This window comes from Balaenoptera physalus, assembly GCF_965194825.1.
Source record: "Balaenoptera physalus genome assembly, chromosome: 15".
Taxonomy (NCBI): Eukaryota; Metazoa; Chordata; class Mammalia; order Artiodactyla; family Balaenopteridae; genus Balaenoptera; species Balaenoptera physalus.
The window spans coordinates 90,819,885-90,846,250 of record NC_138894.1 but is presented as its reverse complement, the minus strand read 5'-3'; the positions used below and the strand labels follow the sequence as shown (position 1 = coordinate 90,846,250).

General features: G+C 50.7%; 1 protein-coding gene across 3 annotated transcripts in view; it reads left to right on the top strand.

The window, feature by feature from the left end:
• The window catches only part of HPCAL1 (hippocalcin like 1), a 111,499-nt gene that overhangs the window by 75,995 nt on the left and 9,138 nt on the right, over positions 1–26,366 (top strand). For 2 of the 3 annotated variants that reach the window (XM_082425877.1, XM_082425876.1), the window contains exon 2: positions 3,155–3,241. The exons of the other annotated variant lie outside the window; for it this stretch is intronic. The gene's annotated coding sequence lies outside the window, so the exon portion shown is untranslated. The remainder of the gene's footprint in view (positions 1–3,154; positions 3,242–26,366) is intronic. 3 annotated transcript variants of the gene reach the window in all.

Genomic DNA, 26,366 nt, shown 5'->3' with positions numbered 1-26,366 from the left:
TTTTATTCTTTATGTTGCTGGATTTGGTCTGCTAGTGTTTTGTTGAGGGTTGGTTTGTTTTTCTTTTCATCCACGCCCATTAGGACATTGGTCTGTAGCTTTCTTCACTTGTGAAGACTTTGTCTGGTTTTGGTATCAGGGTAGTGCTGGCCTCATAGAACCAGTTGGGAAGTGTTCCCTCCTCTTCTATTTTTTGGAAGAGTTTGTGAAGAATTGTTATTAATTCTTTAAGTGTTAACAGAACTCAGCAGTGAAACCATCTGGGCTTTTCTTTGTGAGTGATTTTTTTTTATTATTAATTCAATCTCTTGCCTTGTTATAGGTATTTCAGACATATTTCTTCTTGAGTCAGTTTCGATAGTTTGTGTCTTTCTAGTTGGCTTAGATTCTTACAAGAATGTTTTCAAGACCTCTCTCTGCTGTTTTAGTCATTGTTGACATTTAGTGCGTTCTTCCTATGAGCAAGTATTTTGTGTGTGTATATATTAGCTCATTTAATCTTTATAAGAGCTTGATGAACTAGGTAGGATTATTATCATCTCCATTTTACATCCTGGAAAACTGAGGCAGAGAGAAGTTAAATAATGTGTCAGGGTCACACAGCTAGGGAATAGGAGAGCTAGGATTTGAGCCCAAGCAGTCCAGCCACACAGCCCTCTCCGTTCTCCCGAGGCCTTGCTCTGTGCTAGGAGCTGGGAGTACAAGAATGAGTCAATCCTGGTCACTGCCTGAGTCACTCCTCAGAGACCCCAGACCTAAGAGAGGGAGGTGCCTTAGGCCTAATGTGAACAAAGGGCTGAGAGGTCAGGCAGGGGCCCAGGAGAAAGTGATGGGTGAAGAGGGCCTTGAAGGAGGGTTCAATGCAGTGGGGCATGTGGGTGAGTCAGTGAGTGTGCCCCCTCCCCAGGGCTTTTGTCTTCTACCTCTGGTCTCTCCCAAGTGCTCAGAGAAAGGAAAGGGCGTCACAGAGAATCTTACCCTACGATGCTGATGCCCCGCCCAGCAGGAGGAGTTTGGAGCAGTAGAATTGGGCCCAGGAGGTCTGTCTGAATCACCCAGGCCTCTGCAGTTTGCTGTCCCGGAGAGGAAGAGGCAGGACCATTTGTAAGACAATTGTGAGACAGAAATCAGGAGCAACCAGACATAACTCAACATAATTATTTCTGCATAATGACTTCTGCTCCTTGATTCCATCTCGAGCAATGACTGTAATCTTTATCTGTCACAGGAAAGCTGGTGGCTGGGGGAGCCCCTGTGGCTTAGCGATAGAGCCAGGAGGAAATTTGCAATTTGAGTTAATGGAGTGTTCCCAAGCAGCCTGGGAGCCAGAAGCCTCTGGAATGATGGCCCCTCCTGCTAGGAAACCTGGTATCAGAGCTGGCCCAGCCTCCCAGGGATCCAGCCCCTCCGCTTTGTCACAGATGGGGAAACTGAGGATGGCAGAGATCACAGGGCTACTCAGCACAGGCGCACCTCTCTGCTCTCCCCACTGCACAGAGCTTGCCCCGTGAGAGCTGGGGTGTGTCTGGTGAGACGGTGTCCATGCGGACTAGGGACGCTTTCATCCACCCCTGAGCTGATCCCTGAGCTTGATGTTCCTGCAGGGCTGCCCCCACGAGGCTGGAAATGGTCGGGCCTCTGTGGCCGGATGTCAGACTGACCTGCAGCCAGGCGAGGCCCCTAGGTATTAATTGTGCAGTATGGCTGGAGGGCGGGGTCTCCCCAGGAGGGCTGCAGCCCTGGGACCCCCCTGCTCCAGCTCCGGGAAAGCAAAAGCCCCCCTAACCCGAGGGGGTGCCTGCCCACTGCATTCTCATGCCTCCTATAAGCCCCTGTAACTAACAAGTGCATCTGGAAAGAGCAGAAGTGGGCTTAGGGATTTGCATTTTGAGCGTCCCACTTAGCCGCGTGTGACCTTGGCAAGTGTCCCCAAGTCTGTTTGCTCCTCTGTAAACCAGGGGTTAGAATGGACCTTCCCCGCCAGGGCTGTTAGGAGGGCGGGATGATAAAATGACCACCAGACACAATGCTTCTAGCACATTCTACCACCGACTCTTGTTACTGGTTTTCACAAGGGTAACCTTGTGGAGGGCCCTTGACCCTGTCTTGATTTCCCTGAGTGTCAAAGCAGGGATCACAGAGTCGTGAGATGAATTCGCTGAGATCATTGACATGAAAGCGCCTTTTAAAAATATGAGACGAGGCGAGCATAGAGGAATTTTAGGGCAGTGAAACTGCTCTGTATGATACTATAATGGTGGATACAAGACATTATACATTTGTCCAAACCCGCAGAATGTAAAACACCAAGAATGAACTCTCATGTGAACTATGGATTTGGGGTGATAATGTCCACCGATTGTAACACATACACCCCGGTGTGTGGAGGGGATGCTGAACGTGGGGAAAGTTGTGTCTGGGGGACAGGGGGTCTGTGGGAACTCTGCTTTCTGCTCTGTTTTGCCGTGACCATAAAACTGCTCTAAAAAATAAAGTCTATTAAAAATGTTACATATAGATACATATATGTGTGTATGTATATATATAAAATCTGTAAGTGACCTCCAGTGAGAATTTCTGGTGGGAAGATGTGTGGCTTTTCTGCTCCACGTCTGGAATCCTAGCAGCGAGCTTAAATAATGTAACTGGCATATGAAGCTCTATATTGGTGAAGCAGGGTCGAATTTCAACTCTGAACAAAGCGCACTCTGCCTGCAGTTATGTCCGTGTGATGCACTTTGGGGCACTCGTTTGTCAAACATGGATTATTTATGGAGCGCCTGCTGCATACAGGCTCTGGGCCAGGAGCCAGCTGCACAGAAACGAAGACGCCGCCTCCCTGCCCTTGTGGAGCTCACAGTCAGTTCGGGGGAGCTGCAGCCCCTCATTCTGCAGGAGCAAGGGGAGCCCCGGGGGCCCTCACACTGTGGGGGACTGGGCTTTCCGGGGTGGGTGAGCTACTCAGTTCCTGTCCTCAGGACCACTCCAGTGAGTGCATATAAAGCATGATCATTGCTGTGGAGGGAGAGAACCTTGTATTACGAGAAGATAATGCGGAAATGGGCGTAGATTGCACGGAACCGACCGCAGAGAAAGCCAGTTGCTCTGAGCCGGGGTGTCCCCACCCTACATGATGGTCTGTCCTCTCTTCCAGGGCATGGTCTAGCAGCCCAGGCCAGGACGTGGGACCGGCCTCCGAGGTTCTGATCTCTGCTCCCTCTCCGCCTCCACTTGGCCTTGGGTAAGTGTTCCTGGAGACCAGACGGGCCTGGGGGCAGGTGAGGATGGGGAGCTGAGGGGCCTCTATCACTCTATGGGGTCCTGACCACGTGCCGGTGTGCACGGACTTGACCCAGCTCAACGGAACAAACAGGGAAGACCGGGCTTTGGGGGGACAGCCTGCCCAGCACTCCCATGAGATGGGTCAGGAAACTGGAGCCTGGAGACAAAAAGAACCACCCAGGTCTTACAGTAATCTAGGTTTCTTGTCCTAAATTGGCCGGGTTTTTGTGGGTAAGTCATTTGGCCTGGGTGCTTTGGTGGTGGGATGCGTCCATTGAGGAGAATTAGCGAATCAGAATATAAGGGGCAGGGAATTCCCTGGTGGTCCAGTGGTTAGGACTCAGCACTCTCACTGCTGAGGGCCCGGGTTTGATCCCTGGTCAGGGAACTAAGATCCTGTAAGCCGTGCAGCAAGGCCAGAAAAAAAAAAAAGGAATATAAGGGGCAGACATTTTTTTTTAACTATTTATTTAATTTAATTTATTTATTTTTAATAGATCTTTATTGGAGTATAATTGCTTCACAATACCGTGTTAGTTTCTGTTGCACAACAAAGCGAATCAGCCATAGGCACACACATGTCCCTGTATCCCCTCCCTCTTGAGCCTGCCTCCTCCCTATCCCACCCCTTAGGTCATCGCAAAGCACCGAGCCGATCTCCCTGTGCTATGCCGCTGCTTCCCACCAGGCAACTATTTTACATTCGGTAGTGTGTATATGTCCATGCTACTCTCACTTCGCCTCAGCTTCGCCCTCCCACCCCATGTCATCAAGTCCATTCTCTATGTCTACCTCTTTATTTCTGCCCTGCAACTAGGTTCATCAATAACATTTTTTTTTTTTTTTTTTAGATTCCATACATATGCCTTAGCATACGGTATTTGTTTTTCTTTCTCACTTACTTCACTCTAGGTCCATCCACCTCACTACAAATAACTCAATTTCATTTCTTTTTATGGCTGAGTAATATTCCACTGTATATATGTGCCACATCTTCTTCATCCATTCATCTGTCAGTGGACATCTAGGTTGGTTCCATGTCCTGGCTATTGTAAATAGTGCTGCGGTGAACATTGTGGTGCATGTCTCTTTTTGAATTATGATTTTCTCAGTGTGCCCAACAGTGGGATTGCTGGGTCATATGGTAGTTCTATTTTTAGTTTTTTAAGGAACCTCCATACTGTTTTCCATAGTGGTTGTATCAATTTACATTCCTACCTACAGTGTAGGAGGGTTCCCTTTACACCACACCCTTTCCAGCATTTATCGTTTCTAGCTTTTTTGATAATGGCCATTCTGACCGGTGTGAGGTGATACCTCATTATAGTTCTGATTTGCATTTCTCTAATAATTAGTGATGTTGAGCATCTTTTCATGTGCCTCTTGGCCATCTGTATGTCTTCCTTGGTGAAATGTCTATTTAGGTCTTCCACCCATTTTTTAACTGGATTGTTTGTTTTTTTGATGTTGAGCTCCATGAGCTATTTGTATATTTTGGAGATTAATCCTTTGTCTGTTGCTTCATTTGCAAATATTTTCTCCCATTCTGAGGGTTGTCTTTTTGTCTTGTTTATGGTTTCCTTTGCTGTGCAAAAGCTTTTAAGTTTAATTAAGTCCCATTTGGTTATTTTTGTTTTTATTCCTGTTACTCTAGGAGGTGGGTCAAAAAAGATCTTGCTGTGGTTTACGTCAAAGAGTGTTTTTCCTATGTTTTCTTCTAAAGGTTTTATAGTGTCTGGTCTTACATTTAAGTCTTTAATCCATTTGGAGTTTATTTTTGTGTATGGTGTTAGGGAGTGTTCTAATTTCATTCTTTTACATGTAGCTGTCCAGTTTTCCCAGCACCACTTATTGAAGAGGCTGCCTTTTCTCCATTGTACGTTCTTACATCCTTTGTCGTAAATTAGGTGACCATATGTGCATGGGTTTATCTCTGGGCATTCTATCCTGTACCACTGATCTATATTTCTGTTTTTGTGCCAGTACCATACTGTCTTGATTACTGAAGCTTTGTGGTATAGTTTGAAGTCGGGGAGCCTGATTCCTCCAGCTCCATTTTTCTCTCTCAAGATTGCTTTGGCTATTCGGGGTCTTTTGTGTTTCCATACGAATTGTAAGATTTTTTGTTCTAATTCTGTGAAGAATGCCATTGGTAGTTTGATAGGGATTGCATTGAATCTGTAGATTGCTTTGGGTAGTATAGTCATTTTCACAATATTGATTCTTCCAATCCAAGAACATGGTATATTTCTCCATCTGTTTATGTCATCTTTGATTTCTTTGATCAGTGTTATATAGTTTTCTGAGTACAAGTCTTTCGGCTCCTCAGGCAGGTTTATTCCTAGGTATTTTATTCTTTTTGTTGCAATGGTAAATAGGAGTGTTTCCTTAATTTCTCTTTCTGATTTTTCGTTATTGGTGTATAGGAATGCCAGAGATTTCTGTGCATTAATTTGGTATCCTGCAGCCTTACCAAATTCATTGATTAGTTCTAGCAGTTTTCTGGTGGCATCTTTAGGATTTTCTATGTATAGTATCATGTCATCAGCAAATAGTGACAGTTTTACTTCTTTTCCAATTTGTATTCCTTTTATTTCTTTTTCTTCTCTGATTGCCGTGGCTAGGACTTCCAAAACTATGTTGAATAAGAGTGGTGAGAGTGGACATCCTTGTCTTGTTCCTGATCCTAGTGGAAATGCTTTCAGTTTTTCACCATTGTGTATGATGCTTGCTGTGGGTTTGTCATATATGGCCTTTATTACGTTGAGGTAGGTTCCCTCTATGACCATTTTCTTGAGAGTTTTTATCATAAATGGGTGTTGAATTTTGTCAAAAGCTTTTTCTGCATCTATTGAGATGATCATATGGTTTTTATTCCTTAATTTGTTAATGTGGTGTATCACATTGATTGATTTGCATATATTGAAGAATCCTTGCATCCCTGGGACAAATCCCACTTGATCATGGTGTACGATCCTTTAAATGTGCTGTTGGATTCTGTTTGCTAGTATTTTGTTGAGAATTTTTGTATCTATCTTCATCAGTGGTATTGGTCTATAATTTTCTTTTTTTGTGATATCTTTTTCTGGTTTTGGTATCAGGGTGATGGTGGCTTTTAGAATGAATCTGGGTGTGTTTCTCCCTCTGCAATGTTTTGGAAGCATTTGAGAAGGATCGGTGTTAGCTCTTCTCTAAATGTTTGATAGAATTCTCCTGTGAAGCCATCTGTTCCTGGACTTCGGTTTGTTGGAAGATTTTTAATTACGGTTTCAGTTTCATTACTTGTGATATGTCTGTTTATATTTTCTAATTCTTCCTGGTTCAGTCTTGAAAAATTGTACCTTTCCAAGAATTTGTCCTTTTCTTCATGGTTGTCCATTTTATTGGCATATAGTTGTTTGTAGTAGTCTCTTATAATCCTTTGCATTCCTGCAGTGTCAGTTGTGATTTCTCCTTTTTCGTTTCTTATTTTATTGATTTGCGTCCTCTCCCTTTTTTTCTTGACGAGTCTGGCTAAGGGTTTATCAGTTTTGTTTGTCTCCTCAAAGAACCAGCTTTCAGTTTTATTGATCTTTGCTATTGTTTTCTTCATTTCTATTTCATTTATTTCTGCTCTGATCTTTATGATTTCTTTCCTTCTACTGACTTTGGGTTTTCTTTGTTCTTCTTTCTCTGGTTGTTTTCAGTGTAGGTTTAGATTGTTTATTTGAGATTTTTCTTGTTTCTTGAGGTGAGATTGAATTGCTATAAACTTCCTGCTTAGAGCTGCCTTTGCTGCATCCCATAGGTTTTGGGTCGTCGTGATTTCATTGTCATTTATTTCTATGTATTTTTTAATTTCTTCTTTGATTTCTTCAGTGATCTCTTGGTTATTTAGTAGCTCACTGTTTAGCCTCCATGTATTTGTGTTTTTTAGTTTTTTTCCTGTAATTGATTTCCAATCTCATAGCGTTGTGGTCAGAAAAGATGCTTGGTATGATTCCAATTTTCTTAAATTTTCAGAGGCTTGATTTGTGACCCAAGATGTGATCTATCCTGGAGAATGTTCCATGTGCACTTGAGAAGAAAGTGTATTCTGCCACTTTTGGGTGGAATGTTCTATAAATATCAATTAGATCTGTCTGGTCTATTGTGTCATTTAAAGCTGGGTTTCCTTATTTATTTTCTGTTTGGATGATCTGTCCATTGGTGTAAGTGCAGTGTCGACTTCTCCTTTCATGGTTGTTAACATTTGCCTTATGTACTGAGGTGCTCCTATGTTGGGTGCATAAACATTTATAATTGTTATATCTTCTTCTTGGATTGATCCTTTGATCATTATGTAGTGTCCCTCCCTATCTCTTGTAACAGTCTATTTTAAAGTCTATTTTATCTGATACAAGTATTGCTACTCTAGCTTTCTTTTGATTTCCATTTTCATGGAATATCTTTTTCCATCCCCTCACTTTCAGTCTGTATGTGTCCCTAGGTCTGAAGTGGGTCTCTTGTAGACAGCATATATATGGGTCTTGTTTTTGTATCCATTCAGCCGGTCTGTGTCTTTAGGTTGAGACATTTAATCCATTTACATTCAAGGTTATTATCAATATGTATGTTCCTATTACCATTTTCTTAATTGTTTTGGGTTTGTTTTTGTGGGTCTTTTTCTTCTCTTGTGTTTCCCACTTAGAGAAGTTTCTTTAGCATTTGTTGTAAAGCTGGTTTGGTGATGTGAATTCTCTTAGCTTTTGTTTGTCTGAGAAGTTTTTGACTTTTCCATTGAATCTGAATGAGATCCTTGCTGGGTAGAGTAATCTTGGTTGTAGGTTTTTCTCTTTCATCACTTTAAGTATATCCTGCCACTCCCTTCTGGCCTGCAGAGTTTCCACTGAAAAATCAGCTGATAACCTTATGGGGATTCCTTTGTATGTTATTTTTTGTTTTTCCCTTGCTGCTTTTAATATTTTTTCTTTGAATTTAATTTTTGTTAGTTTGATTAATATGTGTCTTGGTATGTTTTTCCTAGGGTTTATCCTGTATGGAACTCTCTGTGCTTCCTGGACTTGGGTGGCTATTTCCTTTCCCATGTTAGGGAATTTTTCCACTATAATCTCTTCAAATATTTTCTCAGACCATTTCTTTTTCTCTTCTTCCTCTGGGACCCCTATAATTCGAATGTTGGTGTGTTTAGTGTTGTCCCAGAGGTCTCTGAGACTGTCTTCAATTCTTTTCATTCTTTTTTCTTTATTGTGCTCCTCAGCAGTTATTTCCACCATTTTGTCTTCCAGATCACTTATTCGTTATTCTGCCTCAGTTATTCTGTTATTGATTCCTTCCAGTGTATTTTTCATTTCAGTTATTGTGTTGTTCATCTCTGTTTGTTTGTTCTTTAGCTATTCTAGATCTTTGTTAAATATTTCTTGTACTTTCTCAATCTGTGCTTCCATTCTATTTCCAAGATTCTGGATCATCTTTACTATCATTACTCTGAATTCTTTTTCAGGTAGATTGCCTATTTCCTCTTCATTTATTTGGTCTTGTAGGTTTTTACCTTGCTCCTTCATCTGTGACATATTTTTTTTGCTGTCTCATTTTTTTTTCTTTTTATGAGTGGGATTGTGTTCCTGTTTTACTGGTTGTTTGACCTGAGGCTTCCAACACTGGAGTTTGTAGGCTATTGGGTAGAGCTGGGTCTTGGTGCTGAGATGAGGAACTCTGTGAGAGCTCAGTCCAATGAATATTCCCTGGGGTCTGAGGTTCTCTGTTAGTCCAGTGGTGTGGACTTGGAGCTCCCACCGCAGGAGCTTTCCCCCAACCCCAGGCCTGCGAATCAAGATCCCTCAAGCTGCGTGGGGTGGCAAAAAAAAAAAGAGAAAAATAACAAAGTAAAAAATAAAATTAGACTAGGAAACTAACAGTTATGTTAGAAAGAATGTAAAAATAAAAATATAGATGAATCAACAACCAGAAGGTACATCAGTACCACAATAGTAAAATAGAGGAGGAGGGAAAGGAAACAAAAGCGGGGTGGGTGGATGGAAAGGCCTTGGGTGTGGAGGGTGGGGCCTAATCAAGGGTGAGGTTTGGGGGGTGGGTGGGGCCAATGCTCAGGACCCCCAGGGCTGGAAAAGGCCCTGGGGGCTGTGCGGGGTGGGCTTAGGCTCAAGGAACAGAAGGGGCCCAGGCGTTCCCCCAACTCCGGTCTCAGAGGGCAGAGGACCTCACCTGGGGGCCCAGCAGGCTTCCTGGGCTCGAGTGGGCGGGGCAAACTCCCTCCTCTCCTCTCCTGCTCCTCCGGTCTGGGGTCTGGGAGGGCCCCTCCCGCCTGCCTCTCCTCATCTCCCCAGCCTCCCTCCTATGCCCCCGAGGACCCATGTGGCCTGGAGGGGGGTTTGGAGGGCGGGGATCGCCCTGGGAGCTCAGCAGCCTCCCAGTGCCTGAGTGGGTGGGGCAGTCGCCCTTCGCTCCGCCCTGAGGGCAAGGGGCAGACTTTGAAGAGGACACACCGGGGGAGGGCAGGGGTGAGTGTGGTCGGGGCCCTCAGTGCTCCCAGCCCACGTCCCACAGCCCGGGGCTCCTCCCACAGGATGCCTGGTGCCCCTCTCCCAGGTGAATAGACTTTGCTCCATCCCCAAACCAGGGTCTGCAAGGACGCAGCACCCTGCAGCTGGCTCCAGCTGTCACCCCTGATGACAAAGTGGGAAATGGGTATCGAGTCCTCCCTCCTCTAACTACGAAGGGGCCCCTGGTCGCTGAGGCTCTTGCCGCTGAGCTATTCCCTCTCCACCCACATCTCCTGTCATCCTCCACCCAGACCCCATCCTCCCAGAGGCACAAGGGTCCCGGTGCTGAGCCTCCCCTCCCGTCCCTTCTCACCCTGTCAACCCAACCCCCTCCCATGGCCACACCGGGACCTCAGCTGCATCGTTTACCTCTGACAGCTTGGGTTCAAACGCCCCCTTCTCCCACCCACCTCCCTCTTCCCAGTCGTCTCTCTCCAGCCCCCGCCTTTGCTGCCCTTCCCATCTCCCCAAACTGATCACAGGAATCTCTTCCTTGCCCAGAGTCCCCTCACCCTCCTGTCCTCCTGCATGGCAAGGCCCTAACCGGGTCCGAACCCCAAACCTGGAGCGCTGTACCCCACCTGCTCTCCTGTCAGACAAGGGGCAAAGTGCAAGGTAATTAGCATGACCTGTGAGCCCTTCATCTGTTTGAATCCGCTACCCTCCCGGCCTCATCTCAAGCTTTGGGTGTGAGGGAGGCTCTGTGAAAGCAGGGCACCTGCACCGTCTGAAGGTGGCATCCAGCCCCTGGGCCTTTGCTCAGCCTTGCCCTCTGCCTGCACCACCTTTCCCCTTGTATCCGTTTCACACATCCCATCCCTTCCCAGGCCTTCCTGACCCTGGGCGGAGCCGGTGCCTGTCACCTGTGCCCAGAGGCACTCTGTACTGCTCCCTTGTGATCCCTATTGCCCTACGGGCTGCACGTTGCTCTTCTCGAGCTGAGTGTTCAGTCCTGTCCCGAAGGAAGGAACCAGTCGGTGGGTGGGACAAAGGCCTTTGACCTTGGATCTGTGCCTCTAGGCCACTTAGCCTCCCCCCAGTCTCACCCATAAGGTGGTTAATCACACCTCCCTCCCTGGGGTGGTTACAAGAGTAGAGCTAAGAATAGTGTCCGGTGCGGTGCTGGGTCCGGGTGCCGTGGGGGTAGAAGAAGGATCGGTGGTCCCTTAGCTCCTCCGCCTTCCCGCCCAGTTGTCCAGTAGTTAGTACAGTGACTGCCCTTCGTCCTCAGCCCTGCCCTGCCCGCCCCCTCTGAGCGACCACTGAGGCCAGGGATGTGGGCTCTGTTCCCGAAGTGGGGGAGGGCTTGGGGCAGCGGCTGTTGGAGGCTCAGCCCCGCCTGGCCATGCCCAGCCCAGAAGAGCCAGCCTTAGAGCCGTCCCAGGACATCTGGAATTTTCTCGCCCTCAGAAGCAGAGGATGCCGCTTTGTAATTCTCATCTTCCCACCCAGAAGGCATCACCTTTAGCGCTCGGCCATGAGGCTGAGATCTGGACCCCAAGCCTGCTGAAGTGTCACCACCTTAATTTCCGAGGTCGCTGGGTGCCCGGCATGACGACCGGTGTGTCTGAGGGCAGGTGCCAGGTTGCCGGTTCCATCAGGGGGCTCCCACCAGATGTGAGCTGGCAGCTCAGACACACCGGCCCCAGCTGACCCCGGGTGTGGCTGCTTTCACGCCGGCACAGATGCTGCGGCACCAGCCGCCCAGCACTCTCTCTCCTCCCCGCATCCCGTGGGTGGGGCTTTCCTGCCTCTCTTGTTTGGACACTGGGGTGTGGACTTCCTGACGGAGGGGTGTTTCTCCCACTGCCCCATCCTTCCTTCTCTCGTCGTCCCTGTTCACCCAGTGAAAGCATTCCCTGGGGCGGAACAAGAGACCCAGGCGGGGCCCTCTGCCTCAGGAGACGGATTAGTGAGTGCGTCTCTGGGCTTTTCTCCCCAAAGAAAACAGGCGTAGCTTCACGTGGAAGGTGCTGCTTTCATAGTCCAATCTCCTTTCACCAGCCCTGTTGGAGCTGGGTCTGGGTCTCCTTACCTGGACATCACCTGCACACAGATGCCCAGCTGGAGGCTGGCGGGTGGGCCCAGGTGCACGGGGTGAGGGTGGTGCCTGGCCAGGCTGAGTCCTGCTGAGGCTAGTAGCGAGGCTTCAGGAGCTGGAGCAGGTGCAGGGGTCCAAAGGAGGCAGAGGAGCTGGTCCGTGGTGTCTCTTCCCATCCCGAGGCCCCGGGTATTTCAGTGCACACATGGCAAATACTCAGTAACCCCTCCACCCCTACCACCAAGAGATCAGAAGCTCTGGGGGGCAGATGGCACCTCTGGCACAGGAACATCCTTGGTCAGGATGTGCTGGGTCAGTGACGGGAAATGGGAGGACCCCCTTCTCTCTGTCCCTCTGCCTTTGGTGATAGACAAGCCAGTGTGTCCCCTGCATCCTCCATCTCGGCCCACCTGCTCCAGGCACTGGAGAAGAGGCACCTGCGTGCTATGGCAGCGAGTCCCAGCCTCCCCCCACCAGCAATCGTGCATTCATTCCCTCGACAAACATGTACCGATCACACACACTAGAGCTTCCAGGCTCTGGGCTTCCAATGGAGAACCAACTAGAAGAAAACCTGGCCCCAGGAACTCTGTATTCTAGTTGTGGGGAGAGAGACAATTCAGTAAAATAAAGAGAAAAACTAAAGTAGGAAAGGGGATAAGAATGTTTGTTGGGGCTTCAGTTTTGGACAGAGGACTTACAGAAGGCTTCACTGAGAAGTGCCCTGAGCCAAGACCTGATGGAGGCGAGGGAGCAATTTGATATCAGAGGAAGAGCCAGTGCAAAGGGCCTGTGGCAGTAGCATGTCTGAGGTGTTCCAGAGTGGCAAGGAGATCGGTGTCACTGGAGGGGATGAACAAGCGGGGGGCTAGGAGATGAGCCGGACAGGCGGGAGGGTGTAGATCATGCCTGAGGAGTGAGACGCTCACAGCCATAATCCAACAAGGAGAAGCATCTCAGTTCAGCCGAAATCGCACTGCACGGTGGACCTCTGCACACACTTCAAAGATAATTGTTGCTCATAGAGATTTAACCATGGCTGTGTAAGATGGTAGATGAACAGGGACATGGAGACCAGGGGTTCTGCAGGGGCCAGGAGAGACACGCCCCCGGGCTAACTTCTCCTCTGGGTGCTGTCCACCTGCCCGTCCCGAAGTGGCCTGCAGAATGGAAGCTGCTGTGGTTTTGAGGCGGGGCACCACGAAAGGGAAATCCTTCCTAGGTTGTACGTTGAGGGTTATTTTTAGAGTGACCAGCGATGACTTGGCAATGTCAGTTCCTGTGGGCGTCTCCTTCAACCCTCAACCACAGGGGCAGGTCCTGCATGACGAGCGTCGTGGGCAAACGCGGGCTCACATGTGCGCACACACACGCACACACTGTGGTACGTACCACTTGTCTTGGCATTCTCATCCACTGCGCGATCAATGGAGGGATGGGGGCCATTGTCCTGGCCTGTCTGCAGGACGGCCAGCCCCAGGCAAGGGAATCGCTGTCTTTGGCATCCCTGAGCTTCTGCTCTGGGTAGGTTTCTGCATGAGAAGAAAGGCAGGGGTAAAAGGAAGGGCACCTGCTGGTCAGTCTTTGCTCAGCGCCCAAGGGGTGGGACAGAGAGGGAGGCTTCATAATGAACAAACGAAGGATCGAGCAATGTCCCCGAGGTCTTGCTGCCTGTTGGCCCCTGGCGGGGCCCCTGAGCCAGGCCTGGGCCCACTCGGCTCTTCCCCCGCTGTCGCCCACCTCTCCCGTCGAGCCCACGCTGCTCCTTCTTACTTCACCTCCCAAGGCACCCGGTGCGGTCCCAGGCCCATGGCCATGATTTCTGAGACAGCCCAGATTTCACATTTTCTCTCCTGTGGACCCCTCAAATTTTCTTGGGTTTGTCAGACCCCAGGTGCACATTTTTAGCTTAGAAATACCCCTGGGGCATGCTTACCAGACGGTAGCTCTGGTGGCTGTTCCTAGGACCTCAGAGGGTCTCCAGGAAACTGGCTCTTCCACTGATGTCGCAGAACATCTGGGTCAGAAGGCCTCTGATGGACAATTCGGATACCTGGAGGGCCAGGAAGGCAGGCTCTCGGGCATGCTGGACGGCGCTCCGCGGCTACAGATGCACTGAACTGCTGGGCCCGTGGAGGAGCTGGGGCTGCCTGCCAGGGGCGCCCTCGTCGCCGGCCTTCTCTCCCTCTTCCTTGCTTCCTCTCACCAATTACGCGTCCATCCTGTGTGTGTGTGTGTGTGTGTGTGTGTGTGTGTGTGTGTGTGTGTGTGTGTCAGGTGCTGTGCTAATTGGCTGTGGATTATTCCTAGCCGCGCTCTGAGTAACTGGAACTCAGCTCTATGTCTTTGGGGAAAAGGGTCAAGGAAGGACCCCTGGGCCCTGGCCTGGAATGCCACCTTCCTTCCCTCCCCCTTCTGCCACCCCTTATACTGCCCCCCTCGCTCCCCACAACCTCCAGCACCGTGCTGTCTCAGAGTTAGGCTAGAGTAGGAACTAACTCAGAGTAGAAAAAGAAAGAGGAATTCACGCCTTCCATGCCTTCCTTCCTTCCCAGCTAGACTGGAGGAGCTTTGGGGGCACCTTGTACTTTTGTGTATCCCAATGATTCCCACTCGGTAGGTGCTCAGTTAATCTGTGTTGATCGACACTTTCTGTGTGAGTTTGTGCTTTGGCCCCAGCTCTCCCTGCAGAATCTGTGGCTTCTGGTGCTGTGATTTAAAGAATAAAAAAGGCAAAGGGCCACGTTTATGAGCTGTCTTCACTCTGATTGTAAATACAGTCTCTGATGACAGCTCAAGACCTTAGCCCTGGGCCCACCAAGGGGCAGCTGGCACCTCACCATCTGTGTGTCTTGGCCAGGCTGATGCCACTTTTAGGAAGAATGACTTACTGTTTTTATTTCTCTCCAAAGACATTAAACATGAATCAAATAGCAGATGAGATGATTCACTGGAAGTTTTCTTCCAAGTTTCAAAAAGCACACACAAAAAATGGGGATTGGTGTGCTGAACCGCACTTAAGTGAAGCGAGGCAGCGTTCGGCGGGAGCCATCCCTCCAGGGGCTCTGCCGTGGGCAGCACCTCGCAGAGTGGACCTTGCCCTGAGGTCGGAGCCCTGTGTCAACCGGCACAAAACCCCAGGGGGGCCACGTGGTTCTTGAAAACACCTCAAGTCTAATGTTTATAATGACATTTCTTCTGTTTCTACCCAAGACATCATAGAATGTGACCAAACCTCATTCATTTGGGGCACAGGAATTCAAACTTTGCAAAGGGTTCATTTAGGGCCAATGGATTGAGAATTGAGTCATCACTCAGGCAGGAACCTGGCAGAAATTAGCTTTCTACCACCTGCTGGGAAGAAAGGGAACGGGTCTTTTCCCAGGGATCCCGGGGAGAGGGACACACCCTCCAGCCAAGTGGGCGAACTTCTCCGGGGCTGTGGAGACCTCCACTGGGGAGAGACTCCAAGACGTTTTTTAGAGTGGGACATGCCTGGGGGCCACGTTGTCCAAACTCGTATTTTTTAGATGAGGAAAGTAAAGCTGTGAGACTGGTGACTTACCCAAGCTCGCCCAGGCCTCCCGAGTCTGCCCCGAGGGGGGAACGTCGGCGGCTGTGCTAATAATAACAACTGATTCCTTTCTGCTCACTGCAAACGCCATCATCTACCTCACAGCTCTCTGACATTCCAATCCTTACCCTTTGCCTGAAAAAGAATTCAGAGACATTTTTTCAGGTATTTTTTGACTCAGACTTTACCCAAAGGGTAGTTCAAATTTGTAATTAGTCTGAATTCCTAGCACTTGATGGTGTTTTTTCCTTCCTTCCCCAGCTGCCTCTCCCCTCCCCCCCTGCACTTGTCCTTTTGTTCCTCAGTGTCCTCTACCGCGCTGTTGTACACCGTTCGCTACTGTTGTATTGCTAGGCCAGTCATTGCCCAGGAAGGTACCTGGAGAGGTCGCAGGCCCAGCTGTGCGGCCTGGATGGGCACTTGCTGGCGGTGGTCTCCCCAGAAGCTCGGGCCTGTGAGTGTCTGAAGTGGAGATGCTTCCTGGGCCCCCCACCCACCTCCCCGGCCTTGTTCATGTTCACACCCTCACGCCGCCTCGAACACTGACTTCCCCTGGCATGCTGCTCCGACCCTTCTCCACTGGGTGGACGTTCCCCGGATGGCAGCTCAGAGGCCCACTCGCCCCTCTGCCCCCGCAGAGCCCGGCTCCGGCACGGCTCACGTGTCCCGTCTTAAGGTCCTCCTGGTGCATAAAATATCTGCGAGTTTAGTAGGTGTATAAAATAGAGGTGGCACGAATGCAGGAATGATAAGCACGGCCCATACTATTTTCTCTGAGATAATTGAATTCCCAGGAGTGAAATCCTAGCCATTCCATATGCTGTTGTGTAGGAAAGGCCTTCACCCGAGCGCACCGCCCGCTCCGCCTCCAGGCCTGAGTCTGATTTCCATCCCAGTACCAGGAGCCAGAAAACATCGAGGCTTTCAGACAGTCAGTGGTGGGGACCACGCCAGTGTGGAGGAAAGGGGCATGCTGTGTGTGTGTGTGTGTGTGTGTGTGTGATGGGTATGGTGTGTGTGTGATGTGTGTAGGGCGTGATACGTGGTATGTTGTGGGGTGTGTGTGATGTGTGTAGGGCGTGATACGTGGTATGTTGTGGGGTGTGTGTGATGTGTGTAGGGTGTGATATGTGGTATGTTGTGTGTGTGTGATGTGTGTAGGTGTGATACGTGGTATGTTGTGTGTGTGTGATGTGTGTAGGGCGTGATACGTGGTATGTTGTGGGGTGTGTGTGATGTGTGTAGGGTGTGATATGTGGTATGTTGTGTGTGTGTGATGTGTGTAGGGTGTAATACGTGGCATGCTGTGTGTATGTGATGTGTGTGGTGTCTATGTATGGTGTGTCTATGGGTATTGTGTGTGTGAGGTGTATGTGGTGTGTGCAGTATGGTGTGTGTGTGCACGGGTGTGTCACAGGCCCACCGAGGGCTGCCCTGTCCAGCACAGATCTGAGCGGCCGGCCTCCCGGGAGCGCAGGGGTTGCTCTGGGCTCATTCTCCTTCAGTATCTGCGAAGTGCCCTGTCCCTCAGGGAGCCTGTCCCGTGGGTAAAGAGGGTCCTCGTGCCCGTTTAAGTGGCCCTGAACCAGTTAGAAGCCTCAGGAGACACCTTGCTGTTGGAGAGAGCCCTTCACCTCCTCGGGATGGGGGTTCGTGGTGTCCGTGTCTCACTGATCCCCGGGGCCTCAGGCTGGAGCCGAACTTGCCTTGGGCAGTGTGAGCCCAAGGCTCTGCCGCTGTTGCGGGACTGGGTCTCTCCCATCCTTTTCCCTCATTTTCTCTTTGAAGAACAGGAGTTGGATTCTCACTGGCCCTGCCCCCGCTGGATGTATTGAGCCGCTGGGATCCCAGGCCCTCTGCCCACCTGGGTGTGTGGCCCAGGGTTCAATACCACTGTGTCGGGCATGCAAGGGAGAGGGTCGGCGGGAAAGTGCAGGACCGCCTGCAGCCTCCAGCCTCCCAGCCTGGCTCTGTTTGATACTGTGATTAAGCTCATCAAGCGCATCACGCATTTCTTTTATCATAAAAGCTGTGATATAACCTCCATATATTTGTCTGATGCTTAAATTTGTCAAAGCCCTTTCACAGCCTTCATTTCCCTTTATCCTCACAACTACACTGTGAAACCAACAGGTTGGGACCATTATTCCCATTTACTGCCAGAGAAACTGAGGCCCAGAGAAGCTCAGAGACAGCCAAGACCAAAAGGCTGGAGAAGTGGGTCCTGGGAGGAGACTCAGGCTGGCCATTTACCATCCAGTGGGGGTCCCTTCTGTACACGGGTCTGCATCCCGACTGCAGCCCCCGAGGCTGGCATTCGGTCCCCTTTACAGAGGAGCATCAGAGGCTTAGTCTGGAGCCTTGAGACAGGGGACTGCCTGACTAAAGCCCAGGGAGTAGCCCCCGCCCCAGGCCTCCCGGGAGCTGCCTGTCCAGCCACTGCGTGCTGGGTGCTGGCCCACTGGCTGGGCCAGTTCCTCTCCTCTGTTCCTCTCCTGCTGGGAGGACGTTGCCTCGGGGAAAGACTGCGGCTCACATCCCGGCCGGGAGCATCAGAGTGGAATTGCAGACTCACTCTGCCGCCTGCCTGCGGGTCTTTCCCACGCGGGCTTGGCCTGTGTGAGTCACTCCACAGCCAGCTGGGCCCAAGCAGCCAGGAGGAATTTACTCCAAGATGTGCAGGGGCCGGTGTCCCAAACCTCCATGCGTAATAAGCCAGCTGAGGTGGTGGCCCCTCTGCCAGCTCTGTCCCCCACCCCAGGGCTGACCGAAGGGGGAGCAGATCTGTGGCGGGGCTGGGAGTGGAGGGAGTGGCTTCTGAAATCTCAGACCGGTTCCTGTCTTCAGCCGACGGTGTCCAGCTTGCCGTGGCCTCTTAGGTTTCCTTCAAAAGAGCAGTCAGCCTGCGGCCGGCTCTGGGTCCCTGAGGAGATGCTGTGTGATTTATATGTTTGTTTGTTTCAACCTCGGAGCTTTTATCGTTCGATAGAACAGTGATAGAGTCCTGAGTCCTGGACGAGATTCATTCTGAGCGTTTCCTGGGGCATGGGCTCTTTCTGGGGAGGGTTGGGGGGCATCACCACCCCCTGTTCCAGCCCCTCCTGTTGCTCCCCTTGACCATCTCCTCTGCAGTCGGCATTGCGTTTTTGGCATTCTTCTGCAGTCATGCTCAGTGCGCATGTCCCAGCCTCTGTGGCGCTGGGTGGGTTCTCTCTGGGCCTCCTTGCCCTGGCACATGCTGTTCCCTTTGTCCGCCCACCTGGAGAACTCTTGAGCCTTTAAGCCTGGCTCAGACCTGCGCCGTCAGGCCTCCCAGCCGTCTCACCGGGGACAGGCCAGCTCGGCTCTGGCACTCCTGGACCCTCTTAAGTCAGCCTCGTTCTACATGTTACCCATCTCGTGGGTGTGCTGGGGGCACCTGGGAAGGGTCTCTGTGTCTTGTTCATCCAGGTGTTTCCATGCCCGGCACAGAGTGGGCCTCGGGAACATTTGTGGGCAAAAGGGAACAAATTTCCCTCCCCACTCCAGCCTGGCATTTGGGGCTGTGCCACCATAAGCCTCAAATTTGCCTTCAAAGCAAGGCACTAAGGCTCTAGGTGGGGCAGAGGAAGCCCCAGGCTCCGTGGCCAGGACTGCACACCTGGACTCCCACCTGGCTCACTCAGGCCCACCTCTCGCCAGACGCTGCTGGCCCTGCTCCTGGCCTGGCATCCAGCGCCCTCTGTAGAAACATGGGACTCACCTCTGGCTGGATATGCATGGCAATTTCAGCATTAAGAAAAATCACGCGGCCTTGGTTTTGGTCCTGCCTCGAGTCCTTTTCCTGTTGCATCATCAGAGTCTGAGAGAGGCTCATCCTCTCGGGCATTTCCCCTTCCTTTCCCTGTCTTGTTCTTCCCCCGGAGGCTCATTTATGTCTGATCCACTAACCTGCCTTCCTCCACTGGGCAAGCAGCTCAAAGTGCTCGTCCCCTGAAGATTCAAGTAGCAGTGACCTTGGCTCTAGGGTGAGGCTGCACCACTCAATTGAGAGATCCCAGCTGGAGGGCAGAGTAAGCCCCCGTGGCTGAGGACCACATAGTTGGGGGTGTGTTCACCGCAGGAGGGAGGAGATGGCACCAGTTTGGTGAATGGACCCCTACTCTGCTGCAGCTGGTCCTGTGCCGATAAATGGAACTTTCCAGAACACCAAGTCTGAATTACAGAATGTCCCTTCCTGGAGCTTCAAACCTGAGCAAGAGAGCACTTTGTCATCCTAATCCCTGATGTTCCTTCCCATCTTCCTGTTACTGGAAGAGTCACAAACTGTTAGAACAAGAGGGTCCTAGAAGAAACCCATTCACTTGTTCATCTGTTCATTCATTCGGACACTGTGCTAAGCCCTTGGACACGCAACCATTATTCAGATATTTTTACTGAGCCTAGTTGCGTGCCAGGCCCTGTTCTGGGCAGTGTGGGGATGTAATGGTGAGCAAAAGCAGGGAGTCAACCATGTATCAGTATAGTGCCAAGTAGTAGGAACAGCCACGAAAAGGGGGCAGGGTAAGGGCGGATGCTGCTTGAGATGGGCTCTTTGGAGGAGGTGCCCCCAAGAAGACTCGAGCAACGATGTGAACATTGAGGGAGTGCACTTTGCAAATACTGAGGGGGAGGGCAGACCAGGTGGAGGGAATTGCAAATGCAAAGGCCTTGGGGCTAGAACATGCTAGCAGGTTCTCCTACTAGCATGAGTGAGACATCCTCTTTCCTAAAGGAGCTCACAGTCTAATGAGGGAAAAACATTAGTAAACGATGTACTAAAAGTTGAGGCCATAATAGAAATAAGTTTAAAAATGGTATTGGAATGCAAAAGGAAGAGCAACTGTAGAGGGGTTGGGAAATGCCTCCGTGAGTAGGTGACATTTGAGCTGGGCTTTGGTGGATGAGTAGGAGTTTGCTGGGTGGCTGAGAGGAGCAGCCACATGGCTGACCTGGTGATTTGAGGCACAAAGTATTCAGGGAAAGCTACCCACAGTTCCTACTGCTGTTGTGTTAGCGGTTTCTGCAAGGGAAAGAACATCCTCTCCTCTTGGGGACTTTCCTTTCCTTTTCTCCACCTCTTCCTTTTCCCCTGCCTCATTTAGGGCATGTCAACCTCAGGAAAGTGGAAGGAGAGGATGGCTCAAGATAAGGAGGAGATTTCTCTGCCTTGCTTGGTCAGCCTGCCTCTTTCCTTCCTTCTTCCTTCCTCTCTCTTTTCCTCTCCTCCCTCCCTCCCTCCTTCCATCCTCTCTTTTATATATTTTTAAAGCTTTGGGGAGTCGTGGGATTTTAAACTGCTGGGGTGGGTACAGAAGTCAGGAGAACTTTCAGTTGGATTTCTCAACCATGGTCACTGCCTGAAGCCCATCCAGCATGTGAAGCTGTGATGCAACAGTTTTTCAGGAAGCCTCTGGAAACGGGCTCCCCGAGGTCCGTGGGCTGTATGTGGATCTAGGTACACCCTGTAGCCACCAGCTCCAGAGGTGTTACTAACCCCCTCTTGCCCTAGATCTCACCTGGGGCTTTTGTGTTCTCCCTCAGAAGAGGAGGAGGGACACCCCCTTTCTGCAGCCCCTCCCCCTGGCCTTACACCTTAGCCAGGACCAGAGCTGGGTCTTCATTGCAGCTGGCCTCCGGCAAAGTTCTTGAAGCTGCTGAAAATAGAAACTTGTGGGACTCACATGTAATTATGAAACGCAAACACCCTTATCTTTCACTCAAGGGCACCAAGGAGTGAAATAAACACAGGCCACCTCTCCCAGCTGGGTCGCAGTTAGCAGTGGGTCTGTAAACAGGACGCTAAGGAACTTGGTAGCCCCCTAAACCGCGCCCCAAGGGTCTACCCAGTGCTGAGCAACCACTAGATAGACAATGCAAGTCACCTACATATGTAATCTTAACTTTTCTGGTAACCACCTTAAAAAAGTAAAAAGAAACAGATGAGATTAATGTTACCAAAATGATTAATCCTACTATATCTCAAATGGTATCATTTATCATTTCACATGTACTCAGGATAGAAAAATTATTTTTTAATTAATTAATTGATTTTTGGCTGCGTTGGGTCTTTGTTGCTGCGCATGGGCTTTCTCTAGTTGCGGCGAGCGGGGGCTACTCTTTGTTGTGGTGTGTGGTCTTCTCATTGCCGTGGCTTCTCTTGTTGTGGAGCACGGGCTCTAGGCGTGCGGGCTTGCTCAGTAGTTGTGGCTCGTGGGCTCTAGAGCGCAGGCTCAGTAGTTGTGGCGCACGGGCTTAGTTGCTGCTCCACGGCATGTGGGATCTTCCCGGACCAGGGCTCGAACCCGTGTCCCCTACATTGGCAGGGGGATTCTTAACCACTGCGCCACCAGGGAAGTCCCGAAAAATTATTAATGAGATATTTTTTCCCTGTATTAAGTCTTCAAACTCCAGTGAGAATTTTACTCCTAGGGCACTTATATGAATTCAGATTGGCCACATTTTAAGTGCTCAATAGCCACTGTGGTTACTATATTGGACAAATACAGCTTATAGATGGAAAAACTGAGGCACCAGCGAGGTGGAGGGGGCGTGGCAGGGGCGGGGTCAGAAAGCTGGGAGGCGGGGTCTCCAGCTCAGGTCCTGGGGAGCCTGCCCGACTGCGCCCTCTAGCGTCCAGCCAACCGCACTGCAGCCCGAGCCACCCCTGCACCGGGTCCTGGCAGTTGTCGCAGACCTCTTGGGGCAGGACTGGCCCCTCCTCAGAGCAGCTGCACTAGAAGCCCAGGCAGCAGGCGGCTTGCTTCCCACCCGCATACTGGGAGGAAAGAAGGACACAAATGCAGTCAGCCTCTTTTCCCCCTAGGACCCGGGCTCAGCCGCAGGAGGAGCGTTTCTCCATGAGTCATCAGGAGAAAGACCCAGGGCTGGTGCTGCATGAGAAACAACACAAACCACCAGTTTTTCTCCTGCCCCTCCGGCCCCCCCGTACCCCACCCCACCCAGCGTGTCCTGTTCTGCCAGACAGAACAAGCGCTGTCTCAAGTGAGCCCTCCAGTTCCTTGAAGTGCAAATTCACTGCCGCCGCCCCTCCAGCCTTTGGCCTTTTATAAGGAGTTGGTTCCTCCCACCTCTCCCATCATCTTCCCCCCAAGTGTTTCTAAGTCTGGTTGGCCCAGCAAGCTTTGGAGATCTGAGGTGATGAAAGCGTTTTAGAGCAATGGGATGAAATGTCTACCCACGCCGGCAGCAGGCGTTGAGCTGTGATTAATGGGACACACGCGCCCTCGGTTCCAGGAGCCTCGCCGGGCAGCTGATAGGAACTACGCCATTAAAAAGGCTTTAATTTGCAGGCAATACAGACTTTGGGTTAAATATTTTCATAGGGCTCCCCAGTTACATGTTTACTTTTTTTTTTCTTTACAATTTAACACATTAAGAACAATAACAGAGTAACTGAGAAGCAGAGAGATGGCTGTTAGCGCTACATTAACTCCCTCCCCCATTTTTCCATTACTGTGAATTAAAATGTCGTCTTCGATGCCCTCAGAAGGCTGTTGTTTGTCTGATCCAACCCCTGCTTGGTCGTGAAGCTTTTTAAGCCCAGTAAGAGATGGCTCTGACCTTGAATCAGTTGTCCTCCCCTGGCACGTCCATTCTTCACCCCATCTTTCACTGGAGATGAAAGTAAGATTTTCTGGTAAATGAAAGCTGGGGTGTTTGCCTGATGACAGGGCCAGGGGGCCATTTCTGCTGGGAAGTGGGAGTGGTGGCTTTGTCTTTGCAGAAAGGCTTGCGTTTTGTCAGCCATCTTCCCAGCCAGCTGGTCGTCAATAAGGTTGGTTCATTGGCTTAATTAGTAACAGAGGGGTCACTGGGGTGCAGCGTTCCACCATCCACCATGTTCCCTTGAGGCTGCCTGCTTCGGGCCAAGAGCCTCTGGGACAGAGTGCTGAAATGAGGTTCTTTGGAAATATTTCACCCGAGCCTTTGGAAAGCACACGCAGGCTGATCCAGGAGGTGATGGGGAGTGCCGGTGGGGCTTTATGTGACATACATGGGCCCCACTTCATGGCTTCATGAGAGTCACAGTGGGAAGGCCGTCTTGTGAAACTGTCTGGTGAGAAGTTTAATGGCAAGGAGACAGAGGAGGTGGTCGCCAGCTGGAAGCCCTGCCTGTCACAGACAAGCTCGTGCCTCGCAGAAGCCTCAGTTCTTTGTCTCTAAGTCGGAGATGTCGGAGATGCCCTTGCCTGCTCCCAGTCTGGTCAAGCGTGACCCCCGCCTGCAGGGCCTGGAACCTGCCGTGTGCGCCCTAGAGGTGGCCTGTGGGAGTCGAGCCTCCAGTGGCTTTTAAAATCCTTGTCATTCAGTTTGGATTCCGCGTGCCACCTTCCTAGGCAGACTGCCTCCGCTCCACGTGGGAATGAAGGATTCCTCCTCGGAGCTTGGACCTTCTCCCGCCCCCTCCTTCGTGTCACTTATTATGCCCCATCCGTATGCCATAAGCAGCCTGGAGTGAGAACCAGGACCTCCGTCCCCAGGCACTCAGAGGACCCAATGGACTGGAGTATACTGTGCACAGCCTGTGCAGCCAACCTGGAGCCAGACCCAGAGGACACGCCCAGGGCAAGGGCGGCCTGCACTCCTGGGCTGAGGTTCTGGGGGGCCGAGCACCGGCTAGTGGACACATGCGCACCACAAGCACTTGCACAATTACTCAGGTGCAGGATGTGATGAGGCACACAGGATTTGTAGACAGCGGGTTTCTGGATTCTTCCAGGGGATGCTGTACCACCTTCCCTGATTCCATTGCCTGTCTTGGGGTGTGGGGGCGGTCAGCCCTTGTGATGAGAGGCTTCCGCATCTCAATAGGGACACAGGATTCTTCGACCTGGGGCCTCCAGACCCAGGGGTCCTAGACCATCAGACCGCAGAGGGGCCCAAAGAACACTGTGGTCCTTATACCGCCTGGCCCCCCCCCCCCCGCACCGGTTTTAAAATTTGTGGTAAAATATACATAACATGAAATTGACCATCTTAGCCATTTCTAAGTGTACAGTTCAGTTGTGTTAAGTACATTCACACTGTTGTGCAACCAATAATCTCCAGAACTCTTTTCCTCTAAATTCAGCTTGGGCTCTTAGGGAATTTCTACAAACATAAGCCCTCTCCCCAACTCTGGATTTTTACCTGGTACCCCAGGATGGCTTCGACATCCTTGGAGTTGTCTTGAACTTTCTGTAGCAAAATTAATGTCACCGACTTTTAAAACGGTAATGCTATAAGTCAGCCCTTTAATTCAGCTGACTGGGCATGGTCAAGAAATCAAAGCAGAGGTGGGTACCCTACTTGAAAGCCGTGGGGTCTCCCTAAAGGACACGGGAAAATCAGTGATGGGTTCCTGCAACATCATCCTCAAAAATGTGGTCTCCCATCAGCCCTGATTTTGACAGCCCCAGATTTTCCTAACTCAACCTTCAAGACAGTGGCAGGAAAACATGTTTTTCCACCCACGATTTCTTGATAGTTTTCCCCCAAAGTAAAACTTATCTTTTTTGTTTCCTGGACACATCCCTCAATTTCTCCCAGCCTTGCTTTTCCTCTCTGTACAGCTTGGAATGCCAGGCCTGCCCTGCCCATCTCCCAGGGTTCAGGGTCGATCGTAGAGCTCCGTGGTCAAGTTCAAATGGACTCCTGGTCACATCCCAGCTCCAGCAGCTGTGGGACCCTGGGAAAGTTACTTGACACCCCCGGGCCCCAGTTTCACCATTTGTGAAATGGTCTGCACAGTGCCTGGCACAGCTTGGTGAATTGTGGCTGCAGTGGGGGGTTTTGATGCTAAAATGGACCAGTGTGAGTGACTTGCCTGCATCCTACATGCTCTGGCCTTGATGAGCTCTTCAAAGGCAGGACCCAGGCCTGATATGTCTGTCCCAGAGTCCTACCTTCTCCCCTCTCCCCATCCCGTGAGCCCCCAGAACTCTCAGGAAGGACCCCCTGCATTGCATCCCCCAAAGGGGAGCACACCCAGGCTCTGCTGGAATGCCAGCTTTGCCAGAAACCACCCTGCCTCAGAGTTAGCAGGTGTCTGTATGTGTGTGTACACAACCAGCACCAGCACTGCAGCGGGAAGGCCCACTCAACCAACACAGACATCTGTTCTGCGCCGGGCCCAGGGGGCCGCTGGGATTCTGCAGCCCCACGTGCCTGCCTGTGGGGACACGTGAGAAGGGCTGGGAAAGCTGAAGCCTCCCCGGGCAGACCTCGGAGCCCTCGACTGTCACCTTCTAGCGGTTGTGTTGACCGTACTTGTCGTGCTCCCTGATATGGTCCTTTCCTTTCCATAAACATTTGTTACATTGGGTGGAGGAGGTGTTAGGAGTTTGGCATTTCTGTGGGATCAGAAAGAATACAAATCACAGACAGATTCTGAGGCCAGTTGATACCGTTGTTCTGAGCGGTGGTTTGGTTTTCGCTGAGGTGAATGGATTCTAAAAGGACCGACCGTGGGAATTCCCTGGTGGTCCAATGGTTAGGACTCAGCACTTTCACTACCCGGGCCTGGGTTCGGTCCCTGCTCAGAGAACTAAAATCCTGCAAGCCATGCGGCGCAGCGAAAAAAAAAAAAAAAAAAGAAGAAGATTTAGAAGGACCAACCCTGAGCTCTCAGAGCCCAGAGCTTCACAGAAGGTGGGTTGTTTCCACGATGAAAAGTGCAGGAATGCTAATTGGGAGAAGGATGTACCATTAACTATTGAAGGTGGCCGGGAAGGCCATGTTCATGACCACGGTGCCCTCCCCTGGACCAGCCTCCCCTGGACCAGCCTCCCCTGGCTGCCCCCAGCAAGATGTGGGACAGGGGGCCAGACGACCTGGTCCGAGGGCTGGCTTTGCCTCCAGAGCCTCCGGGTCTGTTTCCTCCCTGGTGAAGTGGGACTAATACAGA